Here is a 19723-nt window from a genome sequence, read left to right on the forward strand (position 1 = left end):
ACAGTCAGTGTCCGTCTGTGGAGCTGGGGTGGAGACAGAGCGAGAGAGCAGGTCGGCGACAACATTGTCTCTGCCTGGGGTGAACTGCAGGCTGAAGTTGTACTGGCGGAGGCGGTCAGACCAGCGGTGCAGCCTCAGGGGTTTGTGGCCTGTCCCAGATGTGGACAGCAGCGCTGTCAGGGCCTGGTGATCTGTCCTGAGGGTGAAGGAGCGGCCATAGAGGTAGAGGTGCCACCTTTCACAAGCCCAGATACAGGCTAACGCCTCACGCTCACCCACGGAGTACCGCTGCTCGGTCAGGTTGAGGGCACGGGAGGCGAAGGCAATGGGCTTCTCCACACCGTTCTGGGTTTGAGACAGCACGGCCCCTATCGCTGTGGCTGATGCGTCACAGGTCACAAAGGTGGAGCTGGAGATGTCGAAGTGAGCCAACACTGGTGGTGAAGTCAGTTGAGTCTTGAGATCATGCACAGCGTCACTGCATGCCTTTGACCACACCCATGGCTCGTCCTTACGCAGCAGCTGGCGCAGGGGGGCTGTGGTCGCAGAGTACTGGGGAAGAAACCTCAGGTAGTAACTTGTCATACCCAGGAAGGAGGCGACCTGGGTGGCCGAGCTGGGCTCAGGGATGGCCTGAATGGCGTCCACGTTGGATTGTAGTGGAGTTACACCGCTCGCTGACAGCCGGAACCCCACGAAGTCGATGGCTGGCACAGAGAGGACACATTTCTCAGCATTGAGAGTTAGCTTGTGCTTGGACAGGGTTGCGAAGACCATGTTAAGGCGCTTGTCGTGGATTTCACTGGTGGGCCCGTGTACCACTATATTGTCCAGATAAATGGCCACGCCCAGTATGCCAGCCAGCACGGAGACCATGATTTTCTGGAAGCAGCTAGGGGCGGAGCTGAGACCGAAAGGCATCCTGGTGTAGCGAAACACTCCTGCATGTGTCACAAAGGCTGTGAGGTTTCGGCTGCTGGGGTGGAGGGGCACCTGTAAGTACCCCTGTCTGAGGTCGAGCTTGGAGAACACCTCAGAGCCATAGAACTGAGCAGTGAGTTCTTCTGAGGTGGGCAGTGGATACTTATTAGGGACCACTGCCTTATTTACTGCACGTAGATCGACGCAGACACGCAGGCCCCCCGACTTCTTCTTAGCCACCACGAGGTTTGAGACCTAAGGTGACGCGTCCACCGGTTCAATGATGCCAGCTTCCAGCAGTTGTTGCAGCTCGGCGGAGACCCCATCACGGAGAGCCAACGGGATGCGGCGCAGTGGTTGGATGACAGATTTCACAGCAGGGTTGAGGAGAGGTTGATGGGTGAAGGCGGAGAGGCAGCCCAGCCCCATAAACAGCGATGGCCACTTCTGCTGCCAAGGTGTGGCGACAGTCAGGATTGCTGCCCCCCTTGTGTCTAAGAGGGAGAACCCCAGAGCGGAGAACAGGTCCAGGCCCATCAGGTTGGCCCCACGGCGTGCCACATGAAAAACTGCATTGGGCACCAGCTTGGTTCCATAGCGGACAGTCAGTTGGAGAGAGCCAACCAGATCGATTTTGGAGTCACCATACCCACAGAGGACAGCTGAGGGTGCGGACAGTGGCAGTGAACCGAAAAATTGACTGTAGGTATCAACATTCAGGAGAGACACACTTGCACCGGTGTCCAACAGCAGGGGGATGCACACATCATCAATGTTGACTCTGCATGATTTGAATGACACTGGCCCAGAGCTCACCTTGTGAATGACGGCGGTTGAAGACTGGGGGGTGTGGCCCTCTGACCCAGCCGGGGAAGATCGACAGACGTTGGCAAAGTGATTGTGCTTACCGCAGCTACAGCATGTCTGGCCACGGGCAGGGCAGTTCTGAGCCCTTGAAACATGAGACCGAGACCCACAGTTACCACAGGACTGTTGAGGGCGGGGCCGAGAACGCCGTCGTTGCAGTTGCAAGACGTCCCCAGTGGAGTCGGCGCCCGCCTCGCTCTGGTTGGGTTGCGTCCCGAGGGGCAGCCGTGAGTAGAGGGAGGAGTCGTTGGCAGCTTGACTGGAGGTGGCCACTTGCTGTGTATTTAGCATAGCAGCACACTCAGCTGCTCCCTCAACCTGTAGTGCGATGGCAATTGCTCTGGACAGCAGCAGATCGTCTTTTTCCAGCAGGAGAGTCTCACGCACCTTTGCGTTGTTGGTGTGTTCGATTAGCTGGTCGCGAACCATCTCGTCCTGAAGCGCGCCAAACTTGCATGAGCTAGCTAGCCCTCGCAAATTAGCTACGTACTGCCGCACAGACTCACCAGGCAGTTGGTGTCGCTGACGGAATATAAATCGCCGAAGGAGGGCACTCTGTGGAGCAGCGAAATGGGTGCTCATAAGTCCCACAGCTTCGGCAAAGCTTGTGACGTTCCCCAGAGACCCGAGCACACGATGACCCTCTGCTCCCAAGCAGTGTAGCAACAGAGCCGTCTTCCTAGCCTGGCTCACGTCGTCGAGCCCTGAGGCGATGATGTAATTTCCAAATTATGTAGCCAGCGAGTCCATGGTACCGGAGGCTCGCCAGGTAATGCCAGGAAGGGGGCAGGTGGTGGGAGAGAGATATCAGCCATCCTCGTCGCCAATATTGTATTTAGAAATCACGTCAGGACACAGCGCTGTCGCTCGACACAACCTCTCCGTGGCATTCTTTATTTAGACTGACACAGCATCAAAGGCAGACCCGATCAAACAACCCAGAGCCCGCAGGCATCACCAATCGATCCCAGCACAATAGAACAGCACCAAATCAAATGCAGCACTGTCGATGTGTGCATACATAACACGGTGCTTGTCCAATCCTACCTTAGCAACGGTTTCTGTGTGAGGGAGGTCCATCAATCTTTCAAACAGACAGCAAAATGCTGAAACGGTGTGCCTATGGGATGTGCCTATGGGATCTCCAAATCGGATACTAGATATCTGAAAAGTCTGGAGAGGGTGTAATTTGCTTTCCCTTCGCGAAACCCAAAACGCAAGAAGCGCAATGTCGGCAATGGTTTAGCAGTATAGCAGACCCCATGGCTAGCTTAAGCCATCTAAAATCAACAAAAATACTGTAACGTGCATGGATAAGAAGACACGCTGGCCGCTGGCTGGCGGGTCTGACCCTTTAGTCGAGTGGTTAGCGATGTCTCCTGCGATACGGGTCGCTTCCCGGCCGCGGCAGTCCCTGTGGTTGCGTTGTCCCCCGAATTCGCTACATTGGTGTCAGAAGTGGGATGGAGCGACCGTAAGGCCATCGGAAGCGTATGCGCCCTGAGGCGTGAAGGAGCTGATATGCTTAAGCGCGGGGACGCGCTTCCCGAAGGAGGGGCGTAGTGTAACGTGCATGGATAAGAAGACACGCTAACTGGCGGATCTGACCCTTTAGTCGAGCGGTTAGCGATGTCTCCTGCGGTGCGGGCGATACGGGTTCGCTTCCCCGCCGCGGCAGTTCTTGTGGTTGCGTTGTCCCCCGAATTCGCTACAATACATTTGTCTGCTCCAAGCTAAGCTTGCTACTGTACAGCCGAAGGAACGGAGAAGACCGTAGGTTCACACTTTAGCCGTGTAGGCAACTTTCTTTAATCCACGGTAAATCAGAGAGACAACCAAACCACAGCTCGACTGAGCGGAGGTGGCAAGAATAATCAGAAAACTGGCTGGACAACCATAACTTAACCCTGCGTTAACCTGCCAGGGCAACCATGACTTAACCCTTAGTTCCTGGGTTGAATTCTGTCCCCAATACGTGTCCACCACATGAGCCCCCCCAGAATTCGCCCTAGTAATCGAAGTCAGGCAGGCGCGGGGGGACGACAGGCCGGCCGCGGCGGCTCCGGATAACAGGGGCCGGAGTGTCTCTGGGAGGCATTGACGCGGGCCTGTGGAGGTCGGCCTGAGGAGCAGAAGAGGCAGCTCGGGCCTCCACGGGGGGAGGAGGCGGAGCCGGGGGACGACCGCGACGAGGAGGTTGGGCTAACTCCAACGGCTGCGTCAAGTCCAGGTGTGCGGGTTTAACTCGGTCCACTGAAACATGCTCGGCCGTGCCCCCAAAATCCACCACCAGGTGCTTAGTTCCCCGTTCCAGGACGCGGAAGGGGCCGTCATAAGGGGGTTGCAGAAGGGGGCGGTGTGCGTCGTGACGGATGAACACGTAGTCCGCTGACTGCAGACCTGGGGGCACCTGGGACACCGGAGCGCCGTGTTGGGCGGTAGGGACGGGTGCGAAAGCTCTGACCCCGTCCAGCAAGGAGGCTCGTTGGTCCACAGCTGACCAGGGACGCGTTGCATTGGGCATGAAATCGCCTGGGACTCGCAGCAGCGTGCCGTACACCAGCTCCGCAGAGGAGGCTTGTAGGTCTTCCTTCGGGGCGGTCCGCAGGCCCAGCATGACCCATGGGAGCTTGTCGACCCAGTTGCAGTCCTTGAGAGTAGCCCGAAGCGCAGCCTTCATGGACTGGTGGAAGCGCTCACATAGGCCGTTCGCCTGAGGGTGGTAGGCGGTAGTGCGATGAAGCTTGACGCCCAGAGCCTCACCCACAGCATTCCATAGCTCTGAGGTAAACTGTGGCCCGCGGTCAGATGAAAGGTCGGAAGGCGTACCGAAACGTGAGACCCACGACCCAATAAAAGCCCGGGCCACATCAGCAGACGTCGTGGATGCCAGGGGAACAGCTTCAGGCCAGCGCGTAGTCCTGTCCACCACAGTGAAGAGGTAGGTGAACCCATGGGAGGGGGGTAGGGGACCAACCAGGTCGACGTGGACATGGTCAAATCGTCTCTCCAGCACTGCGAAGCATTCCAGGGGTGCCTTAATGTGGCGGTGTATCTTAGCCCGCTGACAGGCAACACACGAGTCGGCCCACGCTTTCACGTCTCTCTTAAGTCCCTCCCACACAAACTTAGCAGAGGTCAGGCGCACGGATGGCTTACCGCCTGGATGAGAGAGGCCGTGCACAGCTTCAAATACGGGGCGTCTCCAGCTGTGCGGGACGATGGGCCTGGGCTGTCCTGTGGAGACGTCACACAGGAGGGTGACACCTGTGTCGCTGAAAGGAACGTCCTGCAGGCGGAGCCCCGTGTCGGAGGCCCGGAGACGGAGGATGCTCGGGTCCGTGGCCTGGTCAGCAGCCATCTGTGCATAGTCCAGGCCTAGGTGGACTGCTCCAATCACTGCCCTAGAGAGGCAGTCAGCTACCTGGTTAGACTTACCAGCGACGTGCTGGATGTCGGTAGTGAATTCCGAAATGTAGGAGAGTTGTCGCTGCTGGCGAGCGGACCATGGCTCGGCCGTCTTGGACATGGCAAACGTGAGGGGCTTGTGGTCCACGTACGCAGTAAACTCGCGGCCCTCTAGCAGGAAACGGAAATGCCGGACGGCGAGCCAGAGACCGAGGAGTTCCCTGTCAAAAGTACTATACTTGCGCTCTCGGGGTGTAAGCTGGCGACTGAAAAAGGCCAAAGGCTGCCAAGCCCTCCCCACCCACTGTTCGTGAACCGCACCAACAGCATAGTCCGATGCATCCGTGGTTATGGAAATAGGCGCTGTAGGTGAAGGATGCGCTAGCAGGGTAGCCTGGGAGAGCGCAGCTTTAGTCTCGGTGAATGCACGGTCCCGCTCTGCTGTCCAGTCGACCGCCTGGTTGGGGGACATGCCTTTCAGCGCCTCGTACAGTGGCCGGATGATAAAGGCGGCTCGGGGAATGAAGCGGTGGTAGAATGTCACCATCCCGATGAACTCCCTGAGCGCACGAGCTGTTTGGGGGCGCGGAAAGGCCGCCACCGCTTCCACCTTTGAGGGCAGGGGGACTGCCCCGTCCCCAGTGATGCGGTGCCCGAGGAAATCAATGGCTGTCAGCCCGAACCGGCACTTCGCCGGGTTGACGATCAGCCCATGCTGGCTGAGGCGTGTGAAGAGGGCATGAAGATGGGACAGGTGTTCTTCCTCGGAGGCGCTGGCGATGAGTATGTCGTCCAAATAGACGAAGATGAAAGGAAGGCCACGGAGCACTGAATCCATCAGCCGCTGAAAGGACTGGGCCGCGTTTTTGAGTCCAAATGGCATTCGTAGGAATTCAAATAGGCCGAATGGGGTAGTCACCGCTGTCTTGGGGATGTCTGAGGGGTGCACGGGAACTTGATGATAACCACGGACCAGGTCGACTTTTGAGAAGACGCATTTGCCAGACAGGTTTGCAGAAAAGTCCTGGATATGCGGGACAGGATAGCGGTCGGGCGTGGTGGCGTCATTTAGTCGGCGGTAGTCCCCGCATGGGCGCCAACCTCCATCAGGCTTAGCGACGATGTGGAGTGGGGACGCCCACGGGCTGTCAGAGCGGCGGATGATCCCCATGCGTTCCAGGTGCTCGAACTCAGACTTGGCAATGGCGAGTTTGGCGGGGTCGAGACGCCTGGCTCTGGCGTAGACCGGGGGCCCCTTCGTAGCAATGTGATGCTCCACCCCATGCTTAGCGGTGGGTGCAGAGAAGGTAGGCTGGGTGAGGTCAGGGAACTCAGCGAGGAGGCGGTTGAACTTGTCTGCCTCTGAGAGAGAGTTGGCTAGACCTGCATAGGCCGCTTCCCTCCGCGTACATGCAAAGGAGGAGAAGGTTAAGGCATCGACCAGACGGCTGTTCTGAATGTCCACTAGCAAACCGTAAGCGCACAAAAAATCAGCTCCGAGGAGGGGAAGCGTTACATTGGCCATGACGAACTCCCACGTGAAACGTTGTCCACCAAAACACAGTTCTACAGACCGCACGCCGTAGGTGTGGATAGGGCTGCCGTCAGCCGTCGCCAACTGGGGGCCCCGCTCCCCGCCCATGATGTCGACGTCAGTAGCAGGGAGCACGCTTCTCTGTGCGCCCGTGTCACAAAGAAATCGCCGACCGGAGATGGTGTCGAGGATGAAGAGTAGCCTGCTCGTATCGCCAACACTCATGGCCACTACTGAGGGTTGGCCCTCTCGTTTCCCGTCGGCCTGTAGTTGAAGGGGGAACGGCACCGTTTAGCTTTCGCACCAAATCGAGCTTGGTACATACAGAGTCCAGAGGGCTTGTAGCGGTCTGATGCTGTGGCGCCACCGTCGGGCCACGCCCGCGATGTCGGCGGGGGGCCAGTGAAGGTAGGAGCCAGCACCCCGGCATGGGAGGAACGTTGTGTAGCGACGAAGAATCGGTCAGCCTCCTTTGCCAGCTCACGGGGATCAGTGATGGTGGAGTTAGCGAGCGCAGTCTGGACGTGGGGCGGCATGTTGCGCAGAAACAGCTCCATAAACAGGAAACATGGCTTTTCTTGACCCAGTAGGTTTAACATCCTGCTCATTAGCTCCGATGGTTTGCCATCTCCCAAGCCCTGAATTGCGAAGAGGCGACGTGCTCTCTCTGTTGTTGACAGTTCAAAAGTTTCAAGGAGGAGATGTTTAAGTGCGGCGTATTTACCATCGGCCGGTGGGTTGGTTATGAAACCGCTTATCCTGGAAGCCGTAGCGCACCCCAGCGCTGCCACTACGTAGTAGTACCTGGTCTCGTCTGCTGTTATGTCTCTGAGCGCGAACTGTGCCTCAGCCTGCGCGAACCATGTAGCCGCGGAAGACTCCCAAAACTCCGGCAGTTTAATTGCAACGGCGTTCGTAGCCATAATGTGTGTGGTTTCAGAAAACTTATCCGAAAACCGACGTCGGGGTCACCAGTGTAGAGCCGAAGGAACGGAGAAGACCGTAGGTTCACACTTTAGCCGTGTAGGCAACTTTCTTTAATCCACGGTAAATCAGAGAGACAACCAAACCACAGCTCGACTGAGCGGAGGTGGCAAGAATAATCAGAAAACTGGCTGGACAACCATAACTTAATCCTGCGTTAACCTGCCAGGGCAACCATGACTTAACCCTTAGTTCCTGGGTTGAATTCTGTCCCCAATATGTGTCCACCACACTACTACCTATTATCGTTAGCTAATATAGTTAACGTATTATTACTGTTACTTTTATTTATTTATTTATAATATCTAATTTATCCTACAGTGCAAGAGCACAATTGGTGCACAATGTGTTTCAGAATTGATGGGGTTTCTCATTCTTTGATTGCGACCGGTAAACTTTACCCTCGATTACAGTCACCCCCGGCAGCCCGGAGTCCACGCAAGTCAGTTTTACTTTTAATATTCTGAATGTATCCCTCCTGCATACTGTAACCCCTTCTGCATTTCACGGGATGATATTTAGGGTGAATTACTCCAAAATACATCACATCACTTATTTTCTCTGGGAATGCGCTAATTTCTTCCTTCATATTTTGGGGTTTTGGGCTACTTCCTGGATGGTTCTGAAAAGCTTGATGGGCATAGCAACTGTAACTAAGGGAGAGCGGGACTTTGCGAAAGGTCAATTGGCTAGACAGAGGGACCAAGCTGGGAAAGATGTGCAGCAGGTTAGGGCGATCAAGGATAGAGGTAGAAATGTGCTGACAAGTGAGGAGAGTGTGTTGAGAAGGCAGAAGGAGTACGCTGAGGAGCTGATGAGCAGAGAGAAGGCTGGATTATGTGGGGCTAGTGAATTGGGAAAGTACAGTGGATTAGCAAGGACGGAGGGCAACTATGAAAAGGATGAAGAGTGGAAAGGCACGTACCTGTGGAGGCATGGAGGTGTTTAGGAGAGATGGCAGTTGTGGGAGTTGAAGCTCAGCAATTGCCTGGACTTAACTCATGTACCTTAACTTGAGAAGGAAAAAAACTTCCACAGAAGAAAGGATAAAATAAGTATTTTATTCCACAGTTTGTAGTATCTTCTTACAGGAATATTCAAAGTTAAGTTCACCTTAATCAGCAAACTGGAGGAAAGTGCACACAAGTGGACTATATCTTATGTAGAAGGCACGATCTGAAAGGGATTGGAGATTGCAAGGTGGTGACAGGGGAGAACGTAGCTAGGCAACATCAGATGATGGTATGCAGGATGACTTTGGAGACCAAGAAGAGGAAGAGAATGAAGGCAGGGCCAAGGATCAAATGGTGGAAGTTGAAGAAGGAAGACTGCTGAGTGGAGTTCAGGGATGAGCTAAAAGAAGCACTGGATGGTAGTGAGGAGTTACCAGATAGATGGCTGGGCAACCACTGCAGAAATAGTGAGGGAGACAGCTAGGAAGGTACTTGGTGTGTCATCAGGACAGAGGAAGTAAGACAAGGACACTTGGTGGTGGAATGAGGAAGTACAGCAAAGTATACAGTGGAAGGGGTTGGCAATGAAGAAGTGGAATAGTCAGAGAGATGAAGAAAGTAGACAGGAGTACAAAGAGATGCAGCATAAAGCAAAGAGAGAGGTGGTAAAGGCAAAGGAAAAGTCGTATGATGAGTTGTATGAGAGGTTAGACACTAAGGAAGGAGAAAAGGACTTGTATCGTCAGGATTCCATCCCCACTCTATCGGACAGACGGAGAGGGCTAACTAGGACCTAGAGACAGCCCTACGTTGCATGGTGGTGGCTAACCCCGTTTCTTGGAGTACTTACCTTCCCTGGGTCGAATATTCCCACAACTCCCTGATCTCTTCTGCCACAGGTATTTCTCCATTTGAAGCTTCTTTGGGTTACCAGCCCCCTCTGTTTCCCTCTCAGGAGAAGGAGCTTGCGGTGCCCTCCATCCAGCAGCATCTCCAGCGCTGCCAGAAGGTCTGGGAGAAGGCCCGTTCTTCGCTTCTCTGCCCAGAACGAGCAAGCTGCAGACTGCCATCGGATTCCTGCCCCACAGTATCAAGTCGGTCAGTTTGGTTGTCCTCCAAGAACATACCTCTGAAGACTGATTCTCGCAAGCTTTCACCGCGTTACCTTGGTCCCTTCAAGATTCTCAAGATCATGGCCATCACCATTGACGACATCGTGGTGACGCCAAATCGGACTGTGAGGAATCTGGGTGTGATCCTGGACGACCAACTGTCGTTTGCTGAAAACGTTGCATCGGTTGCTCGCTCCTGCAGATTTCTCCTCGATAACATCAGGAGGATTCGCCCATTCCTCACCGACGAGATGGCACAGGTGCTCATCCAGGCTCTGGTCATCTCCCGGCTGGACTACGGCTACTTCCTCCTTGCTGGCGCCCCGGCGTCGGCCATCAGACCTCTGGAGCTTGTTCAGAAAGCTTCAGCTCGTCTAGTGTTCAACCGCCCTAAGTTCTACCACACAACTCCCCTTCTCATGTCCCTATACACTGGCTCCCAGTAGCTGCTCGCATCCAGTTTAAGACTGGTGCTAGCCTACAGGGCAGTGAAAGGAGCAGCGCCTTCCTATCTCCAGGCCATGGTAAAGCCCTACACCCCCGCCCGACCACTTCGCTCTGCTGCCTCGGGACGCCTGGTTGCCCCGTCGCTCAGAGGCCCTTGCTACCGATCGACCCGGTCACGGCTCTTTTCTGTCCTGGCCCCACAGTGGTGGAATGAACTCCCCACTGATGTCCGGACAGCGGAGTCGCTGCCCATCTTTCGGCGCAGGTTGAAAACTCATCTCTTGAAGACCTACTGCCCTGTTACTTGTTCTTAGCACTTATTGTATTCACTCATTTAAAAAAAAAATCTCTTTCTTGCACTTTTACTTTAGCACTGGTTTTGCTCTTAGATGCTTGTTTAGATGCACTTATGACCTTTGATGACTAGTAGTTCTCCTGCTTTCCTACATTAAATGCACTTATTGTAAGTCACTTTGGATAAAAGCATCGGCTAAATGACTGTAATGTAAGTAACTTGACTTGACATCTCGGATATGGCTTTCGGATATGGCTTTCATTTTGCTGGAGTCAGGCTTTATCCCGTCCTGTCCGATGATGTGTCCAAAATACTGTATTTCTGATTTTCCAAAGTGACACTTTTGCTTGTTCAGCTTTAAACCTGAGTCTTTGATGGTCTGTAGCACTGCACTCAGGCGGCGGTTGTGTTCCTCCTCATTCTGTCAATTTCTGATTTTCCAAAGTGATAGTTTTTTGTATGTTAACAAATATATTAATATGCTCAGCCGAATTGTTATGTAGCTAAGTTAGACTAGGCTAGCTCCGTTAGCTCTATATCCTTATGTTAGCCGTGATGTCGCATTTCTGTTGCTAGCTGTAATTTTGCATGCATTTCTGATAGCGTCTGTATTGTGTTAGTTTCACAAGTTTCCAACTAAAGTTGATGGAAGAGAATCCCCGTATGTCGTCTTTTTTTGGAAGTGTTTATCTGGTGGGATGTAGCTAGCACCAAAAGCTAGCAAGACATACACAGTGAAAAGACAGCAACACAGTCAGAAGTGGAGAGGAGGACAGCCTTGTTCAGCTTTAAACCTTTAAAACCTTGTTCAGCTTTATACCTGAGTCTTTGATGGTCTGTAGCATTGCACCCAGGCGGCGGTTGTGTTCCTCCTCATTTTGTCCATAGATTAGCACGTCGTCCATCATGGCAACACTACCCTCATGGCTCTTCAGCAGTTCACTCATCTCCCACTGGAAGATCTCAGGAGCTGCTGTAATTCCAAACGGGAGACTGTGGAAACAGAAGCTTCCTACTGGTGTGATGAATGTGGTCAATTTTCTACAGCTGGCTTCTAGTGGAATTTGCCAGAATCCACTGGAGGCCTCCAACATGGAGAAGACCCTCGCCCCAACGAGCTTGGGGGCTATGTCCTCTAAGGTTGGCAAGATGAACCTCTCTCACTTCACTGCCTCATTGGGTCTCTTTAAGTCCACACATATTCTCACTTTACCTGTCTTTTTGATCACAGGCACCATGGGTTCTCACCAGTAAGTGGGCTCCATAACCTCTTCGATAATTCCCAGTGAATGCATGTGTTTCAGTTCCTCCTCCAATTTAGGTAGGATGGGAAAGGGCATTCTGCGTGGAGTGGCTAAGCTATAGGGTTTTGCATACAACCTCAGTTCTATCTTAACAGTTTCAGAGTCAGTAGCCCTATGTCACCAAACACGTCTGTGTCGATCTCATAAACTGTGCTGCCTCATGAGTTTAGCTTTATGTTACTCTCACGTCAAAGCGCCATCTTGTGGTAGTATATAGCCATGGTTGGTTATTGTTTAAATTGACGCACGCGAGGCTCCCTATTCCAGTGCAAGGATAGACGCTAATATTTTTAAGCACTGGCCCCATGGGCCACCAAGCCCCTAAATGTGGCGGCCAAGCCCCCAAATTTGGTGGTCAGAGTACATTTTTGGTGGCCCATATGTAAAAACACAGAAAAGACAATTTAACACAACTTAACACTGTGACACATCAACAAACGAAAAGACATCAACAAGATGAAAATATATAACTATTTATTTAAATTGAAAACTCAAGTTCATTTGTACACTTACATACATAATCTCTGTCTCTTAGTTCACAGTCTCTTTTTCGCACCCCCCCCCCCCTTATGTCTCTGCTGTGGTGACCCACATCTATATAACTAGAGACATTCACCTAAGACGACGGTGTACCTTTAAGGGAAGAGGCGAGGGGTCAGATAATGCACTTCCCGTTCCGGTACACAGTTCAGTGTCGTTGTCGAATGTATGACATGCAAAGTTGGGGCTAGTAAACTACCTCGACTACGTCTACTCTCACTGTTATGTATGCACACATCGACAGTGCTGCATTTGATTTGGTGCTGTTCTATTGTGCTGGGATCGATTGGTGATGCCTGCGGGCTCTGGGTTGTTTGATCGCCAATATTGTATTTAGAAATCACGTCAGGACACAGCGCTGTCGCTCGACACAACCTCTCCGTGGCATTCTTTATTTAGACTGACGCAGCATCAAAGGCAGACCCGATCAAACAACCCAGAGCCCGCAGGCATCACCAATCGATCCCAGCACAATAGAACAGCACCAAATCAAATGCAGCACTGTCGATGTGTGCATACATAACATTCCCCCCCCCCCCCCGGCAGGATTTCAAACATGAAAGGTTGACACAAAGTCCTCTAGGTGGCCAGGGCGTAAACGTGTGCGAACAGGTCGCGGGGCGGCCTGAGGCTGGGCAGGCCGAGGTGGGGAGGGAGATGGCAGGGGGAGCTGAGGCCCAGAAATGTCTGGGGCCCGTGTAGGAGCTGCATGAAGCCCCGGGGCGTCTCGCCATGCTGAGGGAATGGCTATGGTTGTGTCACCAGCTGTGTGTGGCAGAGCTGACACCTTCCGTAGACGACTGGAGTGCCACCGAGTGCCATCGCTGAGGAGGTAAGTGGCTGGGCCCAGCTGACGGGTGACTTGGAGAGGAGAGGACCAGTATGAAGCCATTTTATTGTCCCTGTGGGGCCTGCGGACCCTGACCCAGTCTGACACATTGATGTCTGGCACCCTGGTTCGTTTTGACTGGTCAAACCGTTGCTTCATCCGCGTCTGCTGACGAGTGACTGAGGCTCTGACCCTAGAGGGAGGTGCCTGAGGTGTGGAGGGGCGGAGCCTGTCAAGGGGCATGCACAGTTCCCGGCCTAGCATGAGAGAGGCTGGGGAGACGCCTGTGGTCGAGTGCTGTGTGGCCCGATAGTGTAGCAGAGTGTGACGGATGGCCTGCGTGAAAGAGCACCCTTGGGCCATGTGTGCTCTGAGGCCGTTCTTCAGTGACTGGTGAAAACGTTCAACGCCGCCATTGGCCTGGGGGTGGTAGTACGCAGTGCGTATATGACGGATGCCCTTGCTTTCGAGATAAGCAGTGAACTCAGCAGAGACCAGCTGAGGGCCGTTGTCAGTGGTGATGGCCTTTGGGAGGCCCCAACGAGAGAAAAGAGAGTCCAGGAAGTCGATGATGATCTGTGAGGTCACAGTGCCGGAAGTGGTGAGTTCAGGCCATTTTGAGTGTAGATCGTAGGCGACCACCATGAAGCGTTGGTGGTGGGGAACTCCATGGATCTCACCACAAATGTCCAACTGCAGGTGTTCCCAGGGCTGAGAGGGCCAGGCGAGAGGTTGCAGGGGTGGGGGAGCCTGGTGGCCAGTCTTGCCACTCACAAGGCAGGCAGAACAGTCCTTCACCAGAGCCTCAATATCTCTGTCTATCCCCGGCCACCACATCAGGTCTCGGCAGCGCTGTTTCAGTTTCACAATGCCCAGGTGGCCTTCATGCGCCGTATTCAAAACACGTGCACGTAGAGCAGCTGGGACCACTGTGCAAAACCCACGTGCCACGCAGGTGTCGTTCCAGCAGGAGATCTCCTGTCTGACTCGGGCGAACGCAGCCAGCTCCTCTGGGACCTTGTGAGGCTAGCCGTTCTGGATGTAGGTGCGGAGCTGGGAGAGGACAGGGTCCTGTTCGGAGGCTGCCCTCAGCTCCTGCAGAGAGACAGTGGCCTGGAGGGGTGTGTGTAGCATTTGGACAATGTCCTTTTCCACACAGTCAGTGTCCGTCTGTGGAGCTGGGGTGGAGACAGAGCGAGAGAGCAGGTCGGCGACAACATTGTCTCTGCCTGGGGTGAACTGCAGGCTGAAGTTGTACTGGCGGAGGCGGTCAGACCAGCGGTGCAGCCTCAGGGGTTTGTGGCCTGTCCCAGATGTGGACAGCAGCGCTGTCAGGGCCTGGTGATCTGTCCTGAGGGTGAAGGAGCGGCCATAGAGGTAGAGGTGCCACCTTTCACAAGCCCAGATACAGGCTAACGCCTCACGCTCACCCACGGAGTACCGCTGCTCGGTCAGGTTGAGGGCACGGGAGGCGAAGGCAATGGGCTTCTCCACACCGTTCTGGGTTTGAGACAGCACGGCCCCTATCGCTGTGGCTGATGCGTCACAGGTCACAAAGGTGGAGCTGGAGATGTTGAAGTGAGCCAACACTGGTGGTGAAGTCAGTTGAGTCTTGAGATCACGCACAGCGTCACTGCATGCCTTTGACCACACCCATGGCTCGTCCTTACGCAGCAGCTGGCGCAGGGGGGCTGTGGTCGCAGAGTACTGGGGAAGAAACCTCAGGTAGTAACTTGTCATACCAAGGAAGGAGGCGACCTGGGCGGCCGAGCTGGGCTCAGGGATGGCCTGAATGGCGTCCACGTTGGATTGTAGTGGAGTTACACCGCTCGCTGACAGCCGGAACCCCACGAAGTCGATGGCTGGCACAGAGAGGACACATTTCTCAGCATTGAGAGTTAGCTTGTGCTTGGACAGGGCTGCGAAGACCATGTTAAGGCGCTTGTCGTGGATTTCACTGGTGGGCCCGTGTACCACTATATCGTCCAGATAAATGGCCACGCCCAGTATGCCAGCCAGCACGGAGACCATGATTTTCTGGAAGCAGCTAGGGGCGGAGCTGAGACCGAAAGGCATCCTGGTGTAGCGAAACACTCCTGCATGTGTCACAAAGGCTGTGAGGTTTCGGCTGCTGGGGTGGAGGGGCACCTGTAAGTACCCCTGTCTGAGGTCGAGCTTGGAGAACACCTCAGAGCCATAGAACTGAGCAGTGAGTTCTTCTGAGGTGGGCAGTGGATACTTATCAGGGACCACTGCCTTATTTACTGCACGTAGATCGACGCAGACACGCAGGCCCCCGACTTCTTCTTAGCCACCACGAGGTTTGAGACCCAAGGTGACGCGTCCACCGGTTCAATGATGCCAGCTTCCAGCAGTTGTTGCAGCTCGGCGGAGACCCCATCACGGAGAGCCAACGGGATGCGGCGCAGTGGTTGGATGACAGATTTCACAACAGGGTTGAGGAGAGGTTGATGGGTGAAGGCGGAGAGGCAGCCCAGCCCCATAAACAGCGATGGCCACTTCTGCTGCCAAGGTGTGGCGACAGTCAGGATTGCTGCCCCCCTTGTGTCTAAGAGGGATAACCCCAGAGCGGAGAACAGGTCCAGGCCCATCAGGTTGGCCCCACGGCGTGCCACATGAAAAACTGCATTAGGCACCAGCTTGGTTCCATAGCGGACAGTCAGTTGGAGAGAGCCAACCAGATCGATTTTGGAGTCACCATACCCACAGAGGACAGCTGAGGGTGCGGACAGTGGCAGTGAACCGAAAAATTGACTGTAGGTATCAACATTCAGGAGAGACACACTTGCACCGGTGTCCAACAGCAGGGGAATGCCCACATAATTGATGTTGACTGTGCATGATTTGAATGACACTGGCGCAGAGCTCACCTTATGAATGACGGCGGTTGAAGACTGGGGGGTGTGGCCCTCTGACCCAGCCGGGGAAGATCGACAAACGTTGGCAAAGTGATTGTGCTTACCGCAGCTACGGCATGTCTGGCCACGGGCAGGGCAGTTCTGAGCCCTTGAAACATGAGACCGAGATCCACAGTTACCACAGGACTGTTGAGGGCGGGGCCGAGAACGCCGTCGTTGCAGTTGCAAGACGTCCCCAGTGGAGTCGGCGCCCGCCTCGCTCTGGCTGGGTTGCGTCCCGAGGGGCAGCCGTGAGTAGAGGGAGGAGTCGTTGGCAGCTTGACTGGAGGTGGCCACTTGCTGTGTATTTAGCATAGCAGCACACTCAGCTGCTACCTCAACCTGTAATGCGATGGTAATTGCTGTGGACAGCAGCAGACCGTCTTTTTCCAGCAGGAGAGTCTCACGCACCTTTGCGTTGTTGGTGTGTTCGATTAGCTGGTCGCGAACCATCTCGTCCTGCAGCGCGCCAAACTTGCATGAGCTAGCTAGCCCTCGCAAATTAGCCACGTACTGCCGCACAGACTCACCAGGCAGTTGGTGTCGCTGACGGAATATAAATCGCCGAAGGAGGGCACTCTGTGGAGCAGCGAAATGGGTGCTCATAAGTCCCACAGCTTCGGCAAAGCTTGTGACGTTCCCCAGAGACCCGAGCACACGATGACCCTCTGCTCCCAAGCAGTGTATCAACAGAGCCGTCTTCCTAGCCTGGCTCACGTCGTCGAGCCCTGAGGCGATGATGTAATTTTCAAAACTATGTAGCCAGCGAGTCCTTTGTACCGGAGGCTCGCCAGGTAATGCCAGGAAGGGGGCAGGTGGTGGGAGGGAGATATCAGCCATCCTCGTCGCCAATATTGTATTTAGAAATCACGTCAGGACACAGCGCTGTCGCTCGACACAACCTCTCCGTGGCATTCTTTATTTAGACTGACGCAGCATCAAAGGCAGACCCGATCAAACAACCCAGAGCCCGCAGGCATCACCAATCGATCCCAGCACAATAGAACAGCACCAAATCAAATGCAGCACTGTCGATGTGTGCATACATAACACTCACGTCTCCTGTCTCGTTGTTTTCTAACTCCACATTGGTGACCCCGACGTGATCGAACTACTAATACGAGTATGTCTGACAACGACGACGCCGATGCTAACAACATGGCTATTGCTAACGCTAGCATTTACACCGCTACTGTGAAGCTACCCGACTTTTGGCAGCATAATCCACGGCCGTGGTTTCAACATGTGGAAGCCCAGTTCCAGCTGAGAGGGATAACGCAGGATGCAACGCAGTACTTCCACGTAGTGGCGGCGTTAGACGCATCGACAACAGCGTGAGCAATGACACTGTTGGAAGCTCCGCCAGCTGCCGGCAAGTACGATGCTATAAAGACATTCCTCCTGAAACTATTTGAACTGTCGGAGCTGGAGAAGGCAGACCGTTTACTGTCCCCGAATGGCCTCGGCGATGGCAAACCGTCTGAGTTAATGGAAAAAATGCTGTCTGTGCTGGGATCGGCTGATCCGGCCTTTCTTTTCACACACATTTTTCTGAGGCAGCTCCCCGCACCTGTACGCACAGCACTGGCCAGTTCTCCTCTCGCCGTCTCCAAGGACTACCGTTCTCTGGCTGCTGAAGCAGACAGGGTTTTCCTGGCCAACCGGCAACAGTTTGTGCATGCCCTGCTACCCCACAAGACCGCCCCACCACCACCTGTGTACGACTATATGGACACCGCGGCTGCGGTGACAGCCCGCCGCCAACCTGACGACGGGCTCTGTTATTACCATGCCAGGTTTGGGGCAAAAGCAAAACAGTGTCGCAAACCCTGAAGTTACAGGGTTCAGGGAAACGCCAAGGCCGGCGCTCGTTAACGGCTATGGGCGCCGGCTGTGACTGCAAGCTGTTGTTCATCAGAGACTCCTTGTCGGGCCGGCGGCTGCTGGTTGACTCTGGCGCTCAACGCAGCATACTACCAGCACAAGCTGTGGACACGATGACCGACAGTCACGGCCCACAGATGGACGCCGCCAACGGCACGTCCATTCGGACGTACGGTATCAGACATGTGGACGTGTGTTTTGGCGGCCGACGTTTCGGCTGGGACTTTGTGATAGCTGCTGTATCCACCCCGCTCCTAGGTGCGGATTTCCTCTGTGCTTTCAACCTGCTGGTGGATGTTAAAAACTGTCGCATGATTGATGCCGTCTCTTTTGCGTCATACCCCTGCGCGCTTGGGGGGGCTGGAGCGCTGTGCCTCGCTAACACACTCTCCACCGGGAGCCATACCAACGCCTGCTCGCAAATTTCCCCGAGCTCACCACACCCACCTTCTCCTCGGCGGTGGCCAAGCATGGCGGGCCCCGCAGTTTACGCCCGGGCCCGACGCCTCGACTCGGTCAAGCTCGCAATAGCCAGGGAGGAGTTTTCGACTATGGAGCGCCTCGGCATTGTCCGCCGTTCTGACAGCCCGTGGGCTTCCCCTCTTCACATGGTTACTAAGGCCGACGGGGGTTGGCGCCCGTGCGGGGACTACCGTCACCTGAACAATGCCACGACCCCCGACCGGTACCCCATACCGCACATACAAGATTTCTCTACCCACCTGGCGGGCGCTGCCATCTATTCCAAAATCGACTTAGTGCGGGGGTATCACCAAGTGCCGGTCCACCCACTGGATGTCCCAAAAACGGCTGTCATCACACCCTTTGGGCTCTTTGAGTTTTTACGTATGCCTTTCGGCCTTAAAGGGGTGGCGCAGACGTTTCAGCGCCTTATGGATTCTGTGCTCCGCGACATGCCATTTTTGTTTGTGTACTTAGACGACATCCTCGTGGCCAGCGCGTCGGCGGAGGAACACATGACGCCCCTCAGACAGCTGTTCGACAGGCTCAGCGAACACGGCCTCATCATCAACCCAGCTAAGTGTCAGTTCGGGGAGTCGTCCATCACCTTCCTCGGGCACCACATCACTCCACAGGGGGCCGTTCCCCTCCCTGCCAGGGTTGAGGCTGTCACCATGTTCCCCCGCCCCCGCACTGTACAGTCGCTGCAGGAATTCCTGGGCATGGTGAACTTTTATAACCGTTTCCTGCTCCGTGCCGCCCACATCATGCGTCCCCTGTATGAGGCCCTGCGGGGTAAGAAGTCTAAGGACGAGCTGGACTGGTCTTCGGGGATGGACGAGGCTTTTGTGGCCGCCAAGACCGCGCTGGCCAAAGCTGCGCTGCTAGCTCACCCGTCGCCTGCCGCCCCCATAGCCCTTACAACGGATGCCTCCGACTATGCCGTGGGGGCCGTGTGTGAGCAGTGGGTGGGGGGGGGGCTGGCAGCCGTTGGCGTTCTTCAGTAAACAACTCCGTGACAGCGAGCGCAAATACAGCACCTTTGATAGGGAACTACTGGGTCTCTTCCTCGCAACCAGACACTTTAGGTTCCTATTGGAGGGCCGACAGTTCACCGCTTTCGTGGACCACAAACCGCTGACGTTCTGTATGGCCAAAACCTCAGAACCGTGGTCTGGGCGTCAGCAGCGCCATCTCGCGGCGGTTTCCGAGTTTACCACGGACATACAACACGTGTCGGGCAAGGATAAATTCGTCGCCGACTG

The sequence above is a fragment of the Lampris incognitus genome, chromosome 6 (assembly GCF_029633865.1).
Source record: "Lampris incognitus isolate fLamInc1 chromosome 6, fLamInc1.hap2, whole genome shotgun sequence".
In the NCBI taxonomy this organism is placed as follows: domain Eukaryota; kingdom Metazoa; phylum Chordata; class Actinopteri; order Lampriformes; family Lampridae; genus Lampris; species Lampris incognitus.